Source organism: Lepisma saccharinum, chromosome 18 (assembly GCF_977018435.1).
Source record: "Lepisma saccharinum chromosome 18, izLepSacc3.1, whole genome shotgun sequence".
In the NCBI taxonomy this organism is placed as follows: Eukaryota; Metazoa; Arthropoda; class Insecta; order Zygentoma; family Lepismatidae; genus Lepisma; species Lepisma saccharinum.
In genome coordinates this window covers 25,728,752-25,751,981 of record NC_139246.1, presented here as the reverse complement: position 1 = coordinate 25,751,981, position 23,230 = coordinate 25,728,752, and the positions used below count along the sequence as shown (strand labels likewise).

The window sequence follows — 23,230 nt, the reverse complement described above, 5'->3', positions numbered from 1 at the left end:
GCTTTATAAGATATAGTGATTCGAAAATGAAGACATTGACGACAGTAGAACTTCCGGGGGCTCAATGTAGTGCTAGTTCGAGTCGAGGGCCGAAGAGATCAAGGCCTCTCTCTCTCTCTCTCTCTCTCTCTCTCTCTCTCTCTAAAGTCAATATTTCAGCAGTACCGGATATTGGAGTGGTTTATTAAAACAGAAATAAACTGCATACATCAACTGAAAATCAAAGTTTTGAGTGATGATTTAGTTTTGCCAGAACTAAATTTCGTATATGCAGTCCGAGAATTTCATGGTCTAAAAAAATACTTTTGTTTAAGCCAACTGGGTTCGACTCACACTCAAACACTTAACCACTATACAAAGGGACAGCCGAAAATTTTATGAATGTCGAGAAGAGAAAGGAAGAAGATGTTGCATATGTAGACATTTTAGGCGGAAATTGCAGGCTTTACCAGGATCCGAATCAGGGCTCTACCAACTGAGCCACCTAGCCATCCTCGACTTCAACCGATTTTTCGTTAAAATGTCTACATAGTACATGTCCTGTGTATATCAAATCGTAAGGTGTTGCCTGTATAGTGAACAAGCACAGAAAATATAGGAGAGAGAAGAAAACTGAGGAGCATTCCCACCGGTTGAGAATTTTTTTCTGTGGTCAAAAAGAGCTACTACTTCGAGGTGACAATGACAGTGGCCTAATAAGGGAGATTTCACACCGTGTCGCCTGAAGAGTAGGTTTGTGCGGCCTTTTGTGTCGCTACGGTGTGAAACGTTGCTGTTGATTGGCCCATTCCAATCGACATGTATCGCGTGTCCCTTCGGTCTGAAACCTTCCTAAGTCTTGAAAATCCAAGTCACAAGGATGGAAAATTAGGGCCTTGTTAAAGTTAGGTGTGAAAGCAGGCAGACGACAGCACCCTAAAGAATCATATCCAAACCTGCAGGAAGAACGCATCTTACTTCAATCTCCAATACGAAATGATAAAAACTTGTGGTGAGTTGATTTTGAAAAATGTGTCCGAGATAAAAAGAGGCGTGCTCAGGATTTTCGGAAGGGAGAGGGGTTACGCATACTATTTTTTGTGGTCAGTCCTGACTTTGCTATTTTTTTCCTGTCTTTGACGTTCCTCTTCTTTTTTTTTTTAAAAAAAAAAAGAAAGGAATACTGGGTCAAATGGGGTTATGACCTCACCAACCCTCCCTTGGGCATGTCACTGGAGATAAATGAATAAGCATTTGATCATACTGGGAAACGAAACATTAGATGTGTTGGGAACGGAAGGGTTTTCATTGTGCATTAATTGTTTCGTGATCCAGCTGTATTCGAGAAGACTTCCTTTCTTTTGTGCCGATATATGACAAGACAGCGGAAGCTGTGACAGGCATTTTTGAACACTTGTGAATGCTAAGGCCTGAATCTGAACAATTTGGTAGGTATCGACTTTTATAACTGCTGCAAACATGGGAGTACAAGACACGTTAGTGGTGTTCAGGCTCGAATCAGAGATACATATTCGAGAGCTGTCTGCGTCCAGTTCGCAGTCCACAATTTGAATCTCGCGTTGTCGAGTGGATTGTCCATCCCGTGCATGTGTAACAGCTTCGTAAAAACACTCAAAGACACCATAGATGTTTTTATGCCTGATGAGAAGAAATGGACAAACACACGTACTGAGATGGTTCCGGCACACAATGTTAATGCATGGAAACAGAGGAGTCGAGTGGTAAAAAAATGTTCCGATTTCACGTTCTCATTAAAATGACAGCCTTACAGTGGCGACGATTTAAGGGATATTTGCTCCCCATTTTATTGCCTCAACATTATGGCCTCTTTATGTTAAGCCTTGTCTACCAAGAGAAAGTGAACTTTCCTTGCACCATCCTCTGCCCCCCCCCCCTCCCGTTTTGGAACCCAATTGCCACCACTGGTCTTAAATATACAATTGTGAGGTTCTTACTATACCCCTTAAAAATTGGTGTAGAGCCCCCCCCCCCCCGAAAGGAATTCCTGGATACGTGCCTGGTGGGATCCATGAGTATTACCGTGCAAATTGCCCATCACCATGTTCGTGCACTTTATTTGCCCCAATAAGAGCTTCAAGAATTAAAACAAAACTCAAAAGAAGCTGTTGACAACTTCTGCACCAGGATACATAAAAATCCATCGCTTAAAAACGCACAGGATGTAAGAGAAAAATTAATGAAAATAGTCATGGACAATTTGCACGGTAATACTCATAGATCCCACTGTACTTGTAAGTGAACTACAAATGAACGCTTTAACAATGCTAAAATGTATGGAAAAGGACAGCGGTGTAGTAATTATTTTGGAAACGAAAATTATACTGAATGCTATTTCAATGAGAATTACTACAGTGATTACAAACAGGGTAAAAGTCGTGGAGCACTTGATAAACAAAGAATTACCTATGTACTATTTGTACTAACTATAACAATATCTCTCACCTGTCAGTTCAAGAGCACACATCAGCTATTACTAAACGTTCACTCCTGACAGTTCTATGCTACAGCTGGTTAGAAATTGAGCACCTCCGTGCTAACTCAATTAGCACAGCAACATAGCTACTTAGAGTGTTTCGTTTGCTTTGTTGCGAAGTGCTTGTATGAGCAGGAATACTTCCACGAACCTTGTACATATAAATTGGTAGTAAACGATTTCAGGAAACTTTCTGAAAAGATCGATATTTACCTACCAATAATTTCAAGGTCGATTGTTCGTTATGAAAAAGCTGATATCGGTACAAAGTGTACTAAATTATCCTCAAAATCTCTTAGTAAAGAAATGAAGTTTCTTTCTTAGTATACACAAAGATAAGAACACACACAATCTTGGGAAATGACATAATACATACAAATACATACAATACAAAGTTAAAAAGGAAATGGTGACATGGGAAATAGTGAAACCAATTACAGAATACTACATGAGTAATGAGCGTAAACGGCTTTGCTATGGCATATGCCCATTCATATTTCGTAGTTAATCTCCAAGCTTTAATATACGCGAGTTAGAGCTGGTTAAATATTTAAGCGGGAACTAAAGCCAATTTTGCTGTAACTTCTCAATAACAGATGGCAGCACCATTTGTCATAGCAACCGACGATGTGAGATGACGCCATATTGGTTAGAGGTGAGTTTTCCAAGGATGCGTATCCACGACCCATCCCTGAATAACGAATGTCAATTAAATATATAATTTCTTTTCAGTGACAGTATTTTATGTTAATAACGTTGCAGGAACATGATAACTTCAAACTGAAGGAGGTTTACTTAGGGGACATGTCATGGCGAAAATATGCATAGTTTGATACTATCTGTATACATTCAAATGTATTAATGTATCAATGTTGCGTAGTATGTTTCGTCGTAATTATGTTTTACTGCCTCCCAATATAGGTAAAGGAAAAGTTCCCCGTGCATATAGCACCGTGCCATGAAGGCACATTAAGGGGATGTGGGGGTATAGCCCCACACATTCTCGATCTCGGCCATTTTGCAAGTGACATAATCATCACCCCGCTCCGGCTGCATTTACCCCGCAGGCTTGCACCACAATTTTCTTTAGTTAATATACAGTTTCCAAATATATGTATTTTTCCTACTTTTATGTCGGTTTTCTGTAATCGCTAATCATGACAATGAGGATGAATGGTTTATTTAGTAATAGAGTCGCTTTCTGTCACTTTGGCTAATTGTGAGAATGAGCAAGAGTGATGAATGATAATGAACAGTGTGTGGAATGGAGGAGCAAGAGTTTTGAGTTCACTTTATGCACAGCTAAGCTAACCGAGACTATGCCTCAACTGGGTATCCAACCTTGGGCCCCTTGATTACAAGGTGACAAATTTCCACTGTGTCTTCAGGGAAGCATTCCCAACAGAAAAACTTACGTGTAGCATCGCTCCATCTGGTTCTAATTCATGTCATAGAAGTACACTCCAGCTATCCCCAAGGTTAGAGCAAAGAAAATGATAAATATCACATTTTTATGTTATTCCCCTTTTGCACAACACGTTATGGTTAATTCCGAAGGCATAGTAAAATGGATTCTCGAGGAGCAAGCGACAAAACAGTCAGGGAGCAGTGACGTATCAACATTGGGTGGATCGTGTTTTGAGTGGCCCGCTAAGGCGATCTCCTACCCCGGCGAAGGTTTGAGCAATTTTCCATGTAAGCTTATGGGCGTAACTTTAGTCACGATTATCTCGAGAACCAGTAGACAGATAATTTTCAAATTTTAACTGAACGCTGAGAAAGGATGTTTCTAGAGAACCACTGATCGATATTTTTATTTTCTGCATCAACGTCCCCATAATTAATTAATTCATTTTATTTGTGAAATATCAGACCTTTTTTCACTTTTCTTGACAGGGCAACCCTGTTGCCGGCCGGCAGGTTCACTGCAGCTGCTCGCGGTCGCCTAATGACCTTGTAGAAAGAGGGTTTGGAACACGGCGGGTGGTTTCGCCCCAACACACAACATGTTTAGAAGATGAAAAGAAAGCAACATGTCTTTTGGCTTTTAACTGGGTAGCTTTTAAATTATGGACTGGAAGTGGTGGCATGAAATTGGTGAAGTGTGTTCCGGACCAAGAAAAATATGAAGTTGGAATTTGGTCCGAAAGTTTGAGTCTGAGAGACAAATATGTTTCTAAAGCAGTGGAGTTTCCGTAACAGGGCTGGTTACTACATTATTTTTATTATTGTAAAACACACTATTCTTCCATTATAAATGTAGATAACGGACCATACTATATATGCATAAATAAATGTAGAGTTTCTTTTTAAATTTGTTTTATGCACAGAAAGGCTAGCCATGGCTGGACCTACAGTTTAAAGTGTCCGAACCACTTTAGTGCAATGTTTACACAAAAAGTCATTATTTTCAGTGCAATTTTATTCTTTGATTATTACAAAGATACAATTTGTCAAATACAAAAACTTCTCATATTTTGAAAATCTCCACCAGCATATGTTTTTCTTTGTTCTGCGTGGTGAATTCTTTCGATTGTCTGGGCTTCCAGATCCAGAGTCAAGACTATTTTATTTGTGGCCAAGCACTCAACGCGCTGGGCAGTAGTTTCCAATGGCAATAGATTATTCCAGAAGTTTACCAATAATTAATATATTCTATACAAATCGTTTTGCATTTCCTGAGATAGATCTACAAATTCTTACCAAAGAGATATACGCTAGTCGATCGAGGATTAATTACACCAGAGGTGACGGAAAACATTTCGGTTCCGGATTACCCAGTTCCGAAAATAGCCGGATCCGAAACCTTAGAGAACCAGGTACTCAGAACGAAGAAGTATCCCGATTTCGGATTGTGAACCTTGACAAATAATAGTCCCTTAGATCAATAGTTTCGCGTTTCGGTCTTATCATTTATCACTATTGAAATAAATCATTATACACAGGAAATGTTGTATTTACTCTAATATCATATTTCAATTATCTAAAACCTGTATTAGCCAGAAGAAAAACTGTGGTGGTCTAGTCGGCCGGTCCAGTTTTCTCGGCTTCCGTGGCTTAGTGGTCAGCGCAGCGCGCTACGAAGCCAGAGGTACCGGGTTCGAATCCCAGACATGGATGTTTGTGTTTGTAAAAATGCCTAAACAGAGAATTTGTTAAAATATGACATGTGTAAAACTGAGGAAAAAGTCAATAATGGTGTATACTACCGCTTAGAGGTATGTATACCCTTTGAAAAAAAGTCTAATGTGCGTGTCACGTGGGAGACCCGGGTTCTATTGATCTATGGTCGAAATTTTTCCGGCCTATTCCGACATTGTCTTCGCAAAGAGAGACTCTAGTGATCTGGGTACCTGGTGGCAACACCGAGTAGGTGTAGGCGACCGGAGCGTGGTGCTGATCACATCACCCCCAAAATGGCCGAGATCAGGAATGTGTAGGCCCTACCCCCACATCCCCTACATGTGCCTTCACGGCACGGTACTATATGCAGGAGGAACTTTACCTGCTAGCCAAAAGTGTTGGAAAATCCAATTACAAGAAAACAAATCAATCAATAACATTTGGATTCAACTACTGTCCATCTGTTCTCCGCCCAAGATTCAGGTTACGCGTAAGCAGTGGGTCACTTTCCTTACTCTAATTCGTTTACGAAAACTTTTTCACCATGCGAAATGTATGTATCGCACCAAGTTTTTCAGAGGACGAATCACGTAATTCGGTGTTTATGCTAAAACCAGAAAAAAGTTGTCGAGAAAAGTAGAATGGGGGGGGGGGTTACCAAGGACGTATTTAGAGAGGGAGTCCTGGGGGTCGGACCACCCAGAAAGATTTACTAAGTACTAGAATGAAACAACTAAGATTAAATAATGTAAATTTACTTGTTGTTTAATCAAGGTTTATTTATTTTCACCGAACTTGTTGGAAGGTAAGGATTATATTGGGATCATACGATTTTGACAATACCAAAAGAGATTTATGCAAAATGTATCAATACTTATGTTAATTGCATAAAATATTACCAGGAACTTTATTTTTCGTCAACTGGATCTAACATCCTTTTTTGATAAATATTTTTTATCTACTTGACATTAATTTTCTTAACAGGGCAGTTGTTTCTTTTTCAAATATTGAAGAGCTTAACTATCCGTAAGCTACATAATGAATACAAGCTGTTATAAAAATATAGTATTAGTTAATTTGAATATTTTAATTATTACTATTTTTATTAATTTAATATAATTATAATTATTTTTGTTTTAATTTATTATTATTATTAGGAACTTGGTTCAACCCCCTTCCCCCGAAATACATTTCTAGATACGTGCTCGGCCAGAACCTGGTTTCCAATGGTAGGTATCCGGATCCATTATTACCCGTGGTCTGGATCTGGTCATCCTTAGTTAATACTTGTGGTGATGATGATGTTCTTTTGGAACATTCCGAAAATTATAACGAAAAGGGGGCTTTTGTAAGAATAGTCAGAAGGTAGGTGATATGAGATTTACGACATTTTCCGCCGTAAACGAGTCCAAAAAAACAGGGAGGAAAGTAGTCGACAGCACGGCGAAAACACTCTAATCTATTGTTAATTGTGTTATCCCGTCTGTTACTTCCCACGTTTTAATAATGCATGACAATTTGTTTTAGTCTTTCTGCAAATTAAAAAGTATTTGTAATAACATCGGACTTACATAAACTAATAACAATTTGCGCAAGGAACAGCCAAAAATAAACCTACAAATTGAACAGAAAATCATATATTTCGACTTATTTATACAAAGCAGTGATCGGCTGAATACGTCCTTCTTGACCTTCAAAGCAGAAATGATCCCAATATAATCCTAAACACAAACAGCTAAAATAATATTTTTTTCATTATTTAATTTTAGGACTTGATAAATCTTTCGGGGGGGTCCGGACCCCCTGGACCCCCCCCCCTAAATACGTCCTTGACAGGTAAGTCGAACGCTTTCCTATATCAAATGGACTATGCTCTTTCTTTTTACCTCCCATCGCATGTCAACCTCTCCAGATTAATTGCAACCAGTGGCGAACATTCCCTTCGGAAGAGAGAGCTACAAAACACCCGCCCACCCCTTTCTATTCCAAGTATACATGTATGTATCTTCCTTTTTCACACTCGCTATTTTGACAAAAAATGTTCAAAATGTTGGCCTCCCACCCCTTGATTAGGTATATGGAGTGTTCGTCTTGATCCCAACAGTCGTAATAAATGGTGATGGTGAATTAAAGAATTAGATGAGGGACGAACACATAGAATCAAATCCCAGGATTTCTCAATTTTCATCCTGTTACACGTTCCATCAAGGAATTCAGTTTTATTGTAAATATTCTGTTCTTTAATTGCTGGGAATTCTTGCGGTGACTGTATATTCTCAGAATGAATTTAGTATAATTGTAAATCTGATACGTGATTGCACCATGCCATATTCTTAAAATGCTACAATTATAATAAATAAAAGTTTAACAATGTTCACTTACCTGTGGGTTTGCCAATATGCCCGAAGTACAGAAGCTTGTCGGGATTTCTTTCTCGGGAGCCGGGAGTAGCACCGTTTCCTCTTTCTGCTGATATCATCGCCACTTTTCATTTCACAAATCTTCGACAGACACTGCTTTCCGAAACACTTCTCTCAAAGGAAGGTCACACACATTGTAGGCTTTAATACACTGAAATAAAGTAATTACTTATGTGTGAAACGACACTATCTATTAATTTCGGTGTTCACTACCACAATGCTTCAGATTTCATTACCCTTAATATTTTTATACTTTTATAAGTAAGGAAGATCACACACATTTGAACTGACACGAGGTGAAAGAACGCAGTATTTTTTTTTTAATTTAGTAAAACTATTTAGGTTTTGGCCTAAAGTTGGGATGTGTAACGAAACCATGCATATGCCATTTCTATTTAAATGCTTTGAGAAGGTAACACTGTTAATTCAAGCTAAACGTTATATTTTATGTGACTCAGATGTTTTACACTCTTGCGACCATGAAACATTGATTTAATTGCATTTTATGCATAGTAAAGCTAATCGGGACTGGGCCTACAGCTTAAAGTGGGATCCGAACTACTATGTGTCTCCACCGGTTATTAAACCAGGGACGCCTTGATTACAAGGCGATGAAGCTAACAATGTGCCATCGGGGAGAATCCTCCACCACGGAACAAAACAATATATTGGTCGTTGTTGAAATATTTTTGAAATTGAAATTGATTTAGCGCAATTGATCTGTATTCTTGGGAATATGCCGCCGCCCGCAGCCCCTCCTTGCCGGAATCACTGTTTGCAGCACAGTAATTTCATATTCCACACTAAACGAATATACACTATCTGCGATTATTCTGTTTCTATTCATCAAACGTTTGCTCCGAAACTTCCCGTCCACAATTTAGAAAAAGAAATACCAAGATTGATCTTGAGGGGGTCTTTCCCCTGTTACATATACCCGAAACCGGTTGCATGCAGGTCGAGTGCATCTGGGTTTTATTCTCTTGGGTCTCCCCCTCCTCCCGGATTATTAGGCGCTTCGCGCGTGAGGGGATAATGACGCAGACCGCCCCATCTAAATTCTTGGTGAGGAATATTTTTCCTTTCACTATCATAAAATTCAATATATTTTTCTAAAATATATGTATAAAAAGACATCGTTGTGCAATGTGTGCGATGAGGCGGAGAGGAACATACTTGATTAGTAATTAATTCAACTCACTATAATTGGTTCCAAGATGAAGAAAAGGAATAATTTGGAGAAGGGGCAGATCAAGTAAATTATTCAGTAAATCTTAAAAAATGACTTTCAGTAATAGGAGAGTGTCGCAATAAAATACTTTATGGGAATTATGGCATGATCTAAAGGGGGGACGCGCTATTGGTCATGGATGGGGTGGGAGACTGATCTGTACAATTGTTAGAAGTTCATTATCCAGATATTCATGAACTACTTAACCTGCGCTTTATTTTTGCCGAAATATTCTTGAAATGGACATTGTGTAATTTATTTCTCTTCTTGACATCTGAGATACTGGGGAATATGCTGCCCTCAACTCCTCCTTGAGAACAGCAAATGCTTTACTGCATACTTTCGCCATCCCGGTACTTCGAGAAATTTCATACTCCAGACTAAGTGAATATATATCTGTGCTGATTCTATTCGCATTCCTGAACACTTTCTTTTGTCCATTTTCAAGTTAGCCCTATAATTTCAAAAATACTCAGTTAAATCTTCCGAGAGCTTTCCTCCCCGGATATTTATACCTGAAGCAGATTTCTACAGCTCGAAAACATCTGGTGAGTTATCCTCGGGCCTCCCTCCCTTCTCCTCACGGCTCATTAGTCGTGAACGAGGGTCCGTGAAGAGCCAGGCGACTGGGCTCTGCAGGGTTGCTGTGTCAAGAAAAGTGAAAATAGAGTAAAATGAATTAATTAATTTTCGGGACGTTAGTAGAGAGGCAGCACTTCGTTCCTACGCGTCAGCAAAAATTCGACGCGACTGGTGTTATGTTACATCCGGTGTAGCGGGGTACGAGCGATTTTATTGTTGAGTCAGCAGAACGTGTCTGATCACGTTGAAGACATCGGAAGCGGTGGGGGAGGGGGGGTTCAATGGATTTGTCACGTTGTTTCTTGATGTATGCTAACCTAACACGTGCGTATGTTTGTGTGTGTGTGTGTCTGTGGTGGAAATGCGCGCGCAACCATTGCGTATGATGCAAACACATGAAGAAATGATTTAAAGATGGCGCCAAATTTCCTGTACCCCGAAAGCTTAGCGGCTAAGGTTATTGCTCTGTAAAACAAGAGGCGTCGAGGGTTCGATTCCTGGTAGAGTCAATATTGATTGATTGATAGATTGAGTTAGTTTTTTTAAGTCCATTTTATGCACGGTAAAACTAATCAGGATTGGACCTACAGTTGAAAAGTGGTGATTCGGACCACTATGTGCCTCCATCGAGTATCGAACCTGGGACCCTTTGATTACAAGGCGACGATGTCAATATTGAATGGTCTCGATTAGCCTGTGTGTACATAAAGCCAACAAAATGGTTGAGTTCGAAAATCGAGTTGGGTTAGTGGTTAATGTCACCTGGCAATGAAGAGGTCGCGGGTTCGATTCTCTAGGTAGTTAAATTAGGCCAATTGTTTAGTCCCGCCATTATAGGTCCCCGATTAGTCCATCTGTGCATAAATAGTGTTTGAATAAAATCAATATGGCGGCCTTGGGTTAGTGGTTAATGTTGTCGCCTGGTAATGAAGAGGTCGCGGGTTCGATTTTATAGGTAGTTAAATGAGGCCAATTGTTTTGTCCCGCCATTATAGGTCCCGATTAGTCCATCTGTGCATAAATAGTATTTGAATAAAATCAATATGGCGGCCGCGTTTTGTATTTAGCGGCGCGGATCGAAGCGGGGCGGCGCGGGGGCGGAGCGGGACGGGGCGGCGCGGGGGGGTGTTTTTTATTCCGCGAGATGTTTTAACCAAGTGGTGGAGGGTTCGATTCCCAATGTTGGTGAAAATTGGATATTCAATTGTATTTGTTTAAAAGTTCCGATTAGCTTTTTGTGCACAAAGAGAAAATGAACTAATTGGAAATAGGATGTTTATGCTGTAATGAAAAGGTCCCGGGTTCGATTCACAATGTCAAATTGGCTGATAATGATGTTGTTTTTAAAATTAAAAAAAAGAAGTGTGGTGAGTACCCATTAGTATTTATGCAGGAACAGATATTAAAAATCAAAACAAAATGGCTGTGACTGGTGTTTAGTATTCGAAAGGTTCCAGGTTCGAGTTCCTAGTTATATTTTTTTTTTTAGTTTACAGAATTAGTCCCCATTTATGGCGTTTTGGCGAACACGTCCTCCCCTTTTGTGGCATTTGGACATGTTGGAGATATACATAGAAATTGTTGTCAAAGTGCCTAATAATGATTTTCTGTTTAAATAAAAAAAAGAAGTGTGTTATCAGTCCCGATTAGCACGAACAGATATTCAAAAAGCAAAACAAAATAGCTGATATTGTTGTTTAGTATTCAAAAGGTTTTGGGTTCCAATGCTGGCAAATTTGCAGAATAACATTGATTTGTTTAAAAAGTGAGTTACTATTCCCGATTATTTTTGATACACAAATAGAAAATGGGGTGATTTTGGAGTTTTGCAACCAAGGGGCTAATGTTGGCGTTTTTTAACGCAGTCCCGATTAACCGTAATGCATAAAGCTGTTTCAACGAATATCGAACCTGGAACCTTTTGATTACAATGCAAAGACTTTACCACTAATGTATGCTATGTTTTAAAACCAAAAATAAATAATAGTATCGAATTTTTAAAAAAAATGCGTTACCAGTCTCGATTAGCCATTATGCACAAACAGATGTGTTTTGAAACCAAAGGGGGGTCGAGGGTTCGATTACAACTGGGTATGTGTGTTGAGGAAACTAAAGGTCAACAGGCATGGAAAGTTTTTACTCGCCATCTCAAAATAAGTTTTTGGGCTTGGTACAGGTAGCTTTTTGTAGAAAGCCCCACAACGACATCAACGTGGCTACCATCTGTGGGGGCCTCTTTTTTTTAAGTTGGAGAGGGGCACAAAGCCGTTTGTACCATACAACGTTGCACCGAAGAACCAACTTGTCAACTAGTCACTCACTCCATCATTAAAGTGCACAACATAATATCAGATTTGCACTGATAATAAGCAAAAAATTATAGCGGCTGCATAATTATATTTCAATGACAGCAAATGGTTTCAAATGAATGGTTTTCACTTTTATTTTTTACTAAGTAACAGATTTGGTAATGAAAAGCTGTAACATTTGCATATAATATGAGATTTCTTTTGGTATCCAGTTTGTATGTTGACCAAATCACAGATATACTATTACTAAGGATAGCATTAACTTAATCTAATAAAAATATATTCCACTGCATTACAAAATTAACTCATTCTGTTTTCTGTTGTTTGAATCCATATGGTAAAGTCTCGAAATTTGATGCACATCTTTTTCTTTTGGTATATACCACCTGAAAACCCCTTATTTCCGGCTTACTAACAACGGAATGTGTTTTTGTGCGTACGATTTTGTTCGAGTTGAGTAAAGTTAAAGAGGAGGTGTTGTTGAGAATAGCATTGGTGAGTGATTCGAAATTGATTGTGCTGCTGTTTTTATGGTTTATACATATGCCTTTCACCTTGCAAACAGTAGTAACATTAGTATTGTCTGGATTTACTACCTCAAATGCATAACTTTTCGGCCCACTGGATGAAAATGCTCTGATATAAGCATTTTTCCCATAGAGTTCTAGTTCATTTGTTAACTCCCCTAGGTAGTCTCCAACAAGCAGATCAACATCACCTGGCCTTGAATATAAATAACACTATCGGTATCATAGTACAATACATTTTCGCCTAATGTATCCAAATATTCATAAAGCTCTAATCGTTCATGGGTTGTAGTGTATGCTGCAGTAACTACATTTACAGTCGATAATGGAAGTGCAGATTCTTCGAGATATTGCCAGTGAACTATCAACATATCTTCATTTATAGGTATAACTTGATGTACTTCAACATTGGGATTTTCTAGTTTATCGAAAAAATCCTTAGGATTGTTGATAATACTAACTTGACCAGGGTTTTCTCTCTGTCCAAATTTACCCCAAAATGAATTCAGCATAAGTTTTGCTAAGCTTCGTAATCCAGGATTAGCACATATTCTGTTTTCATCCAACAACACACCCTCCTTTTCAAAATAGTTAGCTATGTATTTTTTTTTTTATTCTTCATCAATACACCACAATAGCCAGCCGCTTGCTTCAACTTTTGCTTTGAGAAATGTATTGATGTACTCTGCAAAAACACCACCTGATTTTTTTGCAGGATCATATTGTTCAACATTATATTCCCATACCTCATGTAATTCTAAAATTTTGTATTTCTTTTGAACTGCCTTCTGAACTTCATCCACAACCCAGGTTCCAGTTATAGCTCTTTCCCTAGCAGTATGGTTACATTCCGCCTGGTTTATTTCATCGGCACAAGTTCTACATAGAGGGAAAGTTAATTTTGAATTGGTTCGATATGGTAACACAGGATGGTACAGATCTCTCGGTGGAAGTATTGTTGCTTTGACAAGCCCTTCAAAAGAATAAATATCGGGGCATTCTTCCCCCACATAAATTTTCACCGGATGGCCAACTGGAAACTTTTTAACTTTGCAACAATAAGGGTACAGGCTACATACATCCTTATATTGAATTGTTTCATTTTCTTTCACAGTGTAATGTAGTTTGGTAGCATTAGTTCTACCACCATAAAACGCCTCCCGGGCAATTATGGGGGCTTAAATTGATAACGGATGTTTTTCAACATAATGTTTCATGGTTTTGTTATTTCTCAACTGCTGGTGAAATTCGCACCCCCACATCTCATGGACAATGTAGTTAAGTGCTTTTAATCTGGTAATTTTATTTTCTGTTCTTTCATACCGAAAAAACAAAGTATCATATGGGTCATCATGAAGAGGTTCTGTACGTGAAGTAGGGAAACATTTGACACAACCATGTGTTCTGCATCCTTGATATTCAAATACATGCTCTTGCCCCTTTTGATCTTTAAAATATCCATCTACTTTCAAATTTCCTCCAACGTTTACTTCTGGTCCTCTGGCTGCATGTTGGATTTCGATTTTATGTTTTTTTTCCTCCCATACCAACCATTGAATAGCCTCTATAGACTGAATATCACACTATCTGTATCCGTTTTTAGGAATAATTCCTATATGTTCTGCTTTCAAAAATCTTTTACGGAATACTTTATTACAAGCTGAAGCGATGGTGATGGCTTCCAATAATGGGTTCACTGTTGTTTCTTTTTCAAAAGTGGTCATGAATTTCAAACAGGCAGCACGTAGTACATTAACATCTTCTACACAGTATTTTCTCAACTCCTTCTGCATATCGAAAACTACCCCTGTTTTCTGTTGTTCACTATGCCATTCCAAAAAACTGGTTCTCTGATTCTCCATCATAGAATCAACAGCGTAAAATTCAGTACCAGGGATACATCAGACATATTCTTTATTTTTCAAAGTATTAAAAAAATGAGGAAAATACCCTTTGGACATTGGGAGATCAAATGCTTTCGGTAATTTGTTGAGCGCCATTGGAATAAAGTTGAGAGAATCTATGAAATGGATATTGTGCATCTTCAAAGATAATATTTTGGCTCCATTCATGATCACAGACGGTGTCCATTTCATTTTTTCGATCATAGTTTGCAGTACAAAGTGCGAATCATACCCTCTACTATTGTGTGCAATACACACAATATTGTTAATTTTGGTGCGGTGAGCTGAAACAAATTGCAGAAAATTGTAAACAGGTTCTGTACTATCAAAAATGTGCTGTCTTTTTCCGCATACACTGCACCATTGAGACATATCTTTGTTCTCAATGCAATTATAGCATACATTTTGGCAAACCAAAAGATTTGGAATATGCAGAAAATTGTTTTCAGTGCCTTCTAGTTTTGTGTCCTGCCTCGATTCAATATCGTAGAAAACAAGCATTGCTTTTTTTATATATAAGAGAAGATATTTGTTTGCTATAAATTTTTTGGATGTGACATAGATGTTCAGATGGTACCATATTTTTACAGCTGACACAGAATTTCTCTCCACATATATGAGGATTTCTGTTTGTACGGATAGCATACGGTTTCAGGCATTTTTCACATCATTTTACTGTCTGGCAAAGAGAGTTTTTTCTATTGTAACATGTTTTATGATTATTGTAACATTTTTGACCATTGAAAAATCTGTTACAATCAGTGCACTTTATTTTGGTTTCTGAAACAGTACATTTGGGCTTTTCTTGGCATTGTGAACAAACAGCTGTACAGGATCCTAGATGTCTAGAAACATGATCATATTTTTTATGGCAAGTTTCACAATAGAAATTAGCGGAGAATGCAGCTGTAAGAGATGTTATAACATTAAAATGGTTGTTTATGTACACCAAATTTAAAGTTTCGCGCCTAGGTAATAAAGGACCTTCATATATCACATCACTCCCGGAAAATCCATTATATACGGTAATCTTGAAATCAGATAAATAGTCCTGAAATTTTTGAATTTCGGCAGTTCCTCCACCACCATTCAAATTTTCCCCAGCTTCTCTGCACAGTTTATCCACTTCTTCTTCCATAACACATTTATGTTGTCTAACATACTGATAACGTTTTTTAGGTTCATTTTTGTAAACATTAATACCTCTTGCCACAACCAACGCATAAGCCAAACACCTGCTATCGGAATTTTTAATAGTTATAATTCCTTTTTTTAGTTTACAGAATTGTTCCCCATTCATTGCATTTTGGCGAACACGTCCTCCCCCTCGTGGCATTTGGACATGATGGAGATATACATAGAAATTGTTGTCAGAAAGAAATGTTGTATTGCTCTGCAATACTTTTTCCAATGCTGCCCACAATATCTCCATATTTATCGCCTGTGCTTCCCGAAAAGATAACCAAAAAGGGCGATCAGGGTGATCTTCATTTCTGATAGTAATACCAACTTGGTCATGCTCGGCCACATCACGTAGAACATATTGGATCAATTATTGCAATCCCTCCTGAACCCATATCACCGGATTCTCATTGTGTGGTGCCCCCCGCAACCGAGCACGCACCATTCGTCCTTCCATATTGAATCTTTGGTAACGCCTTTTTGTCTCTTCTATAACTTCAACATGATGTAACACTGCATCATCGCCACCGCCTACCTGTTTGCACACTTCCGCTTCCTGAATACAATCCCGAAGAACCATTTGGTATAACGCTGGCGAAATATGATTTGTACATTGCTCCAATTCTCTAGTGTCTAAAACAGATTCTAAGTGGAAAATATCTCCACATTTTTCATCGGTTGTTCCAATACACCCAAATATCCCTGTATTTTGGTTGTTATAGTTGTTAGGAAACATTTCAACATGTTGGTTGGTCTCACTAGAAATAGAGACAGAGGGTCTGGATTGATTGCTGTTAATAGCAGTAGAGGTAGAGGGGGTAGATTGGTTGAGGTCATGAACAGTACTATGAACAGTAGGAGAGACATTTTGTTTGTGCTTATTATGCTCTTGTGAATAATCACCCCCCGTTGATTTATTACCATTATTTTCCCCCAATTCATTGGCAATAGCAACAAAAATATCCTGAGTATCAATGTTTACAGATTTGTCTATGTTGTCAATCGATTTATTTGCTCCATCTGTACCCAAGGCCAAATCCAAATCACTGAGCATACCCTGAGTGGAGATACAGCTACTCTGATTATATTCACCAATTTCATTTCTGATTGTATTCAAAACCTCTTGGGTGCTTATTTCAATACCCCTCTCAAAATTAGCAGTGCCTGCATTTTCCATTGAGGTGGAGGGCGTAGATTGGATGTAGTCACTATAACTACCATAACTATGAACAGTAGAAGAGACATTTTGTTTGTGCTTATTATGCTTTTGTGAATAATCAACCCCAGTTGATTTATTAGCAATGTCTTCCCCCAATTCATTGGCAACAGCAACAAAAATATCCTGAGTATCAATGTTTACGGTTTTGTCTATGTTGTCAATCGAATTATTTCCCCCAGTTGTACCCAAGGCCAAATCCAAATCATTGAGCACACCCTGGGTGGATATACAGCTACTTTGACTAAATTCTCCGATTTCATTTTTGATTTTATTCAACACCTCTTGGGTGCTTATTTCAATAACCTTCTCAAAATTAGTAGTACTTCCAGTTTCCATTTTTCGAAGATATCTGAAAATTATAAAGTTCAAAATTACCTAACAACTTGTCAACTAGTCACTCACTCCATCATTAATCTATATAAAACTGTGTTTGTAAAATTGTCTCCAGCCCCGATTACCCCATCTATGCATAAAACGGGCTTCTAAACAATTTCTCTGTTTGCGCACTGCGGCTGATTGGAACTAGTGCCAGTTTTTAAAAACTAATTTAAATACATACATATGACACCGCTTCAAACTGTAGACCCAGTCCCGATTACCACATCTGTGCATAAAGCGGCCTTCTAAACATTTTTTTTTCTGCATACAGCGGCTGATTGGAACTGGTGACAATTTTAAAAAATTATATAGATACATATAGCTCTGCTTCAAACTGTGGGGTCCAGTCCCGATTTCCCCTTTTTGTGCATAAACCGGTCTACTAAACAGTTCATCTTTTTGCGCACAATAGCTGATTGGGACTGGCCTTCTAAACAATTTCTTTTTTTACGCACAGCGGCTGATTGGGACTGGTGACACAGTTTTAAAAACAAATGTAAATAGATAAATATCACTCCGCTTCAAACTATATGTAGAGTCCCGATTACCCCATCTATGCATAAAACGGGGTTTCCAAACAATTTCTATTTTTGCGCACAACGGCTGATTGGGATTGGTAACAGTTTTAAAAGAGTGATTTTATATAGATACATATGGTACCGCTTCAAACTGTAGGTCCAGGTCCGATTACCCCATCTATGCATAAAGCGGCATTCTAAACAATTTCTCTGTTTGCGCAATGCGGCTGATTGGAACTGGTGACACAGTTTTAAAAACTAATTTAAATAGATACATATCACTCCGCTTCAAACTGTAGGTCCAGTCCCGATTACCCCATCTATGCATAAAACGGGCTTCTAAACAATTTCTCTGTTTGCGCACTGCGGCTGATTGGAACTAGTGACAGTTTTTAAAAACTAAATTTAAATACATACATATGACACCGCTTCAAACTGTAGATCCAGTCCCGATTACCCCCATCTGTGCATAAAGCGGCCTTCTAAACAATTTTTTTCTTTGCGCACTGCGACTGATTGGGACTGGTGACACAGTTTTAAAAACTAATTTAAATAGATAGATATCACCCCGCTGCAAACTGTAGATCCAGCCCCGATTACCCCCATCTGTGCATAAAGCGGCCTTCTAAACAATTTCTCATTTTGCGCACAGCGGTTGATTGGGATTAGTGACAGTTTTTTAAAAACTAATTTAAATAGATAGATATGATCCCGCTTCAAACTGTAGATCCACCCCCGATTACTCCATCTGTGCATAAAGCAGCCATGTAAACAATTTCTCTTTTTGCGCACTGCGGCTGATTGGGACTGGTAACACGGTTTTAAAAACTAATTTCAATTGATAGATATAACTCCGCTTCAAACTGTAGTTCCAGTCCCGATTATGCGATCTATGCATAAAACGGTCTTCTAAACAATTTCGCTGTTTGCGCACTGCGGCTGATTGGGACTGGTGACACAGTTTTAAAAACTAATTTAAATACATACATAAGGCTCCGCTTCAAACTGTAGGTCCAGCCCCGATTACCCCATCTGTGCATAAAGCGGCCATCTAAACAATTTCGCTGTTTGCGCACAGCGGTTGATTGGTGCTGGTGGCACAGTTTTTAAAAGCAAATTTATATACATACATATAACCCCGCTTTGATTCGAACCCTAGAATTTTTTATTGCAGTGTTAATTTTATTCCATTTCAATTTGGTTCACATCTTATCGTTGGTGAATTCTACTGTTGGTTGAGCTACATTGGTCAAACTACACACCAGACACACACGCACTAGAGATTAAAATTAGTAACCATTAGAGAAGTAGGGTAAGCAGTTTGAAATAACAGTTAACTAGAAAAACAAACTTATATCACGCACTTACCTCCAGTTGCATTGCGGGGTTGCAGCAGAAATAAAAAAGTATAGCAGCGAAACAATCGGCTTAACTTTTTCTCACTACAGAGCACAGCAAACTGAGTTTTTGAAACTATTTTTGAACTTAAAAATACTGAATAATCACTTTCTGCTGGATGGGGGCAAAAGTTGGAATTTACTACCTGTGACTCGGGGAATTCTTAAATGCGCCTTTTCTAACAAATGAACTAGAACTCTATGGGAAAAATGCTTATATCAGAGCATTTTCATCCAGTGGGCCGAAAAGTTATGCATTTGAGGTAGTAAATCCAGACAATACTAATGTTACTACTGTTTGCAAGGTGAAAGGCATATGTATAAACCATAAAAACAGCAGCACAATCAATTTCGAATCACTCACCAATGCTATTCTCAACAACACCTCCTCTTTAACTTTACTCAACTCGAACAAAATCGTACGCACAAAAACACATTCCGTTGTTAGTAAGCCGGAAATAAGGGGTTTTCAGGTGGTATATACCAAAAGAAAAAGATGTGCATCAAATTTCGAGACTTTACCATATGGATTCAAACAACAGAAAACAGAATGAGTTAATTTTGTAATGCAGTGGAATATATTTTTATTAGATTAAGTTAATGCTATCCTTAGTAATAGTATATCTGTGATTTGGTCAACATACAAACTGGATACCAAAAGAAATCTCATATTATATGCAAATGTTACAGCTTTTCATTACCAAATCTGTTACTTAGTAAAAAATAAAAGTGAAAACCATTCATTTGAAACCATTTGCTGTCATTGAAATATAATTATGCAGCCGCTATAATTTTTTGCTTATTATCAGTGCAAATCTGATATTATGTTGTGCACTTTAATGATGGAGTGAGTGACTAGTTGACAAGTTGGTTCTTCGGTGCAACGTTGTATGGTACAAACGGCTTTGTGCCCCTCTCCAACTTAAAAAAAAGAGGCCCCCACAGATGGTAGCCACGTTGATGTCGTTGTGGGGCTTTCTACAAAAAGCTACCTGTACCAAGCCCAAAAACTTATTTTGAGATGGCGAGTAAAAACTTTCCATGCCTGTTGACCTTTAGTTTCCTCAACACACATACCCAGTTGTAATCGAACCCTCGACCCCCCTTTGGTTTCAAAACACATCTGTTTGTGCATAATGGCTAATCGAGACTGGTAACGCATTTTTTTTAAAAATTCGATACTATTATTTATTTTTGGTTTTAAAACATAGCATACATTAGTGGTAAAGTCTTTGCATTGTAATCAAAAGGTTCCAGGTTCGATATTCGTTGAAACAGCTTTATGCATTACGGTTAATCGGGACTGCGTTAAAAAACGCCAACATTAGCCCCTTGGTTGCAAAACTCCAAAATCACCCCATTTTCTATTTGTGTATCAAAAATAATCGGGAATAGTAACTCACTTTTTAAACAAATCAATGTTATTCTGCAAATTTGCCAGCATTGGAACCCAAAACCTTTTGAATACTAAACAACAATATCAGCTATTTTGTTTTGCTTTTTGAATATCTGTTCGTGCTAATCGGGACTGATAACACACTTCTTTTTTTTATTTAAACAGAAAATCATTATTAGGCACTTTGACAACAATTTCTATGTATATCTCCAACATGTCCAAATGCCACAAAAGGGGAGGACGTGTTCGCCAAAACGCCATAAATGGGGACTAATTCTGTAAACTAAAAAAAAAAAATATAACTAGGAACTCGAACCTGGAACCTTTCGAATACTAAACACCAGTCACAGCCATTTTGTTTTGATTTTTAATATCTGTTCCTGCATAAATACTAATGGGTACTCACCACACTTCTTTTTTTTAATTTTAAAAACAACATCATTATCAGCCAATTTGACATTGTGAATCGAACCCGGGACCTTTTCATTACAGCATAAACATCCTATTTCCAATTAGTTCATTTTCTCTTTGTGCACAAAAAGCTAATCGGAACTTTTAAACAAATACAATTGAATATCCAATTTTCACCAACATTGGGAATCGAACCCTCCACCACTTGGTTAAAACATCTCGCGGAATAAAAAACACCCCCCCGCGCCGCCCCGTCCCGCTCCGCCCCCGCGCCGCCCCGCTTCGATCCGCGCCGCGCCGCCCCGCTCCGCCGCCGCTAAATACAAAACGCGGCCGCCATATTGATTTTATTCAAATACTATTTATGCACAGATGGACTAATCGGGACCTATAATGGCGGGACAAAACAATTGGCCTCATTTAACTACCTATAAAATCGAACCCGCGACCTCTTCATTACCAGGCGACAACATTAACCACTAACCCAAGGCCGCCATATTGATTTTATTCAAACACTATTTATGCACAGATGGACTAATCGGGGACCTATAATGGCGGGACTAAACAATTGGCCTAATTTAACTACCTAGAGAATCGAACCCGCGACCTCTTCATTGCCAGGTGACATTAACCACTAACCCAACTCGATTTTCGAACTCAACCATTTTGTTGGCTTTATGTACACACAGGCTAATCGAGACCATTCAATATTGACATCGTCGCCTTGTAATCAAAGGGTCCCAGGTTCGATACTCGGTGGAGGCACATAGTGGTCCGAATCACCACTTTTCAACTGTAGGTCCAATCCTGATTAGTTTTACCGTGCATAAAATGGACTTAAAAAAACTAACTCAATCTATCAATCAATCAATATTGACTCTACCAGGAATCGAACCCTCGACGCCTCTTGTTTTACAGAGCAATAACCTTAGCCGCTAAGCTTTCGGGGTACAGCAAAGTTCGGCGCCATCTTTAAATCATTTCTTCATGTGTTTGCATCATACGCAATGGTTGCGCGCGCATTTCCACCACAGACACACACACACACATACATACGCACGTGTTAGGTTAGCATACATCAAGAAACAACGTGACAAATCCATTGAACCCCCCCCCTCCCCCACCGCTTCCGATGTCTTCAACGTGATCAGACACGTTCTGCTGACTCAACAATAAAATCGCTCGTACCCCGCTACACCGGATGTAACATAACACCAGTCGCGTCGAATTTTTGCTGACGCGTAGGAACGAAGTGCTGCCTCTCTACTGACGTTGATGCAAAAAATGAAAATATTAATCAGTGGGTCTCTAGAAACATCCTTTCTCAGTGTTCAATCAAAATTTGGAAAATTTTTGTCGACTGGTTCTCGAGATAATCGTGACCAAAATACCGAAAACATCCCATAAGCTTACATAGAAAATGCTCAGACCTTCGCCGGGGTAGGAGATCGCAAACGCGGGAATACGCAGGTGTCGGGGAGCGAGTCCAGTTCCTACGCGTATTTGTATCCAAAAACTTTCGGTGGTTGGGTAGGTGTGTTTGAAAAGGACACACTCACCTTACGTAAAATACAGATTTAATAACGCACACACATGTTAGATACATAACACATTCCATGTCGAGCAGATGACAAAAGATAATTCTGCCTACACAATCGACGTCATGCAACCATGATTGCTGCGCGCACTCGAAGACAAGTGTTGCCAACACCTACTTGGCAAATATCAGAAAAATGTCTTGGCCGCCATGTTGGATCCAAGTACATGGTGGGGGCCAACAGCAGTGGATATGTTTCTATGGTGTAGTTTTGAAAATTGGTACATGAACTTTTAGTGGAAATGTCAGTTATAGAAGAATTATTTTATCTTAATGATGGATATCAGTCATAAAGATCTAGATATTAAGAAAATCTGGTTATCCATCATGCTCATCATCCTTGAAATAGTTCGTGAGCAGTGGCGTATTCTGAATCCAAGGTCTGGGCTATCTCATTATGTCACATGGTCCTAGGCTATGAATAGAAATAAGTTTACCAACTCATAGGAAATCAGGTTGCCAACTCACAAGAAATCAGGTTGCCAACTAGCAAGCCTAGAATATACGCTCCTGTCCGTGAGATATATTCTTCGTTCAAAATA

General features: G+C 38.7%; 1 long non-coding RNA gene across 2 annotated transcripts in view; it reads right to left on the bottom strand.

Annotated features, from left to right (window-relative positions):
- LOC146001921 (uncharacterized) overlaps positions 1–22,672 on the bottom strand; it is a 32,457-nt gene extending 9,785 nt beyond the window's left edge. Inside the window, exon 1 of one of the 2 annotated variants that reach the window (XR_014443630.1) lies at positions 22,651–22,672. This is a non-coding gene — a long non-coding RNA (uncharacterized LOC146001921). Of the gene's footprint in view, positions 1–2,463; positions 2,507–22,650 lie in introns of those variants that run through there. The other variant, XR_014443629.1, reaches the window with a different exon arrangement.
- Between the last annotated feature and the right edge of the window lie 558 nt (positions 22,673–23,230).